The following is a 2,597-nucleotide window of genomic DNA, read 5'->3' as shown; positions in this document are numbered from 1 at the left end:
TTCATTGAGAGTTCCACTGTGTCGTCGTGATAAGGCTTGATGGCCCATCTCATTGTCAATGACAACATCACCTCTGGGGGAGCCCTGGCTCTAGGCCAAACTCTCCGGCTGGGCGGCTTTGGCATGACAGCCCAATCGGCTGTCGCATCGATGATGACCTCTCGGGTCATCAAATACAGCCTCCACATCGATTCAGAACTTACCGAACAGATGGATCCAATGGAGCTCTCCTCCCTTAATGAGCTCTTGGATCACATCACCGCCCTGGGCGTCGCTACGGACTATGACCAGATCGGGCTTAAACCCGACCAAAGGGAGATTTACTCTCCGCCGGTCACCCATGAGATAGCGGTAGTGGAAGAGCATCGTACGAATTCTCCCTCTATTTTGAGGACGAACTATGTCCGTATTTCCGAGCTCTTCGAGCCGGATACCCGCCCGCGGGAGGACATGACCCAAACCCTGAATTTAGAATCGAGCGGCGGGCCGGAAAAATTGGGCAACATCCCGGAGCCCGAGCCGCCAAGCTCGGAAGCTTCTCCGCCCCTGGGTCTTAGATTGGGTCAGGATTCGGACTTAAAACCACCCACCCACCTAGATTTATTCAATCTTTCACATATCAGACAAGAGCCCCAAGAGACAGTACATCATTACTGGGCCAGATTCCTCCTTGTGATAAACAAGGTCAAGGACTGTCGCGAGGAAGACGCAATCTCATTCTTTTGCAAAAATTGCGCAGACAAAGGGATCCTCAACGCTATAAGTCGTCGTGACATAGTACACTTTGCTGACTTAGCGGCCATAGTACAGAAGTACTGCGCGATGGAAAGTGCCTGGAAAACCCAAACAAATTTCTGGGATAATCCGGCTCTCACTAAACCCTTCGTCCGAACTAAAAGGGCAAACTCTCGTAAGTCATCTGATTCAATTACCAAAAAACCAAAGCCCGATGCAGGGCGTGGAACCGTATTTGAGGAATGGCTCAATGAGCCATGCAAAATTCATAGCACATCGGATACCACACCAACACATAGCCTTAGAGCATGTTGGATACTCCGGCAGGTAGCAAAGAGCGGCGAGGATCTCCTCATAAACCATACAGCAGAGCAACATCCCGCTGGAAATAACAATGCGGTATTGACAGTCTTCGAGACTTTCGCCTCAAATAATAGGCGCAAGCGAGCTCATCGCAGTCTCGCCGAAGTTTGCCATGTGGCAACAATAAATCCGTGGAACGACACAACTAGAAGTTTCAATACCAGTGACGAACCTCAATTCTGAACAGTCCGGGCACCAGCCGCCTTGGTCCAATCATGGACGGCTTCCGGCTCACTAAAGTGCTCATGGACGGCGGAAGCAGATTAAACCTCATCTACGAGGAAACCCTCAACAATATGGAAATTGACAAGAGCCGCATCAAGCGAAGCAGCACGGCCTTTAGGTGAATCATCCTAGTCGGGAGGCACGGTGTGCGGGAAAAATCACAGTGGATGTGGTATTCGGCACACCGGAGAATTACAGGTCCGAAGAAATCATGTTCCAAGGGGCCCCGTTCAGCAGCGGATACCACACCCTCTTAGGGCGGGACACATTCACGAGCTTTCAAGCTATACCCCATTACGGGTACATGAAGCTCAAAATGCCCGGACCCAATGGAATCATCACTCTAGCTAGTGACCCGGACATCGCACTCCGCGCTGAAAATAAAACTGCCGCACTAGCCCTGGAGGCATTATCCGAAGCCCTTCGCGGCCGAAGAACTAACAACGCTGCGCGCCACAGTGGACAGGGACGACGTGATACTCGACAAGCGACCAAGTCCACCTCTTTCAAGCCCATAGACGAGATAGTCAAATTCCAGGTCCACCCAACGGACCCCACAAAGACAGCTGCCATTGGGACACAGTTGAACCCCACAATGGACGCCACACTGCAAGATTTCCTACGTGAGAATTGGGACATTTTCGCCTGGCATCCTTCAAACATGCCGGGCATCCCACGCAGGCTGGCCGAACACAGCCTCAATATACTGAAAGGATACAAGCCAGTCAAGCAGACTCTTAGGCGCTTCTCAGAGCCTAAGCGGCAAGCCATGGGAGAAGAGCTAGCCAAGCTACTCGAGGCCGGATTCATCAGAGATATAAAACATCCGGATTGGCTAGCAAACCATGTAATGGTACCAAAGAAGGAAAAATCCTGGCGCCTATGTGTCGATTTCAAAGACCTCAATAAGGCTTGCCCTAAGGATCCCTTCCCCCTCCCTCACATTTACCAAATTATTGATGCCACCGCAGGACACGACTCACTGTGTTTCCTCGATGCATACTCCGGATACCATCAGATAAAGATGGCGGAATCCGACCAAGCCGCAACAGCCTTCATAACGCCATATGGCCCCTTCTATTTCAACACTATGCCTTTCGGCCTCAAAAATGCCGGCGCAACCTATCAACGCATGATCCAAAAATGCCTGGAGAATCAAATCGGCAAAACAGTGGAGGCATACGTGGACGACGTGGTCATCAAAACAAGACACGTCGAAACTCTAATAGATGACTTGAGACTAACGTTCGACAACCTCCGAACATACGACATCA

This window comes from Triticum aestivum, chromosome 3B, assembly GCF_018294505.1.
Source record: "Triticum aestivum cultivar Chinese Spring chromosome 3B, IWGSC CS RefSeq v2.1, whole genome shotgun sequence".
NCBI classification, from domain to species: Eukaryota; Viridiplantae; Streptophyta; class Magnoliopsida; order Poales; family Poaceae; genus Triticum; species Triticum aestivum.
This window is presented reverse-complemented; position numbering follows the sequence as displayed.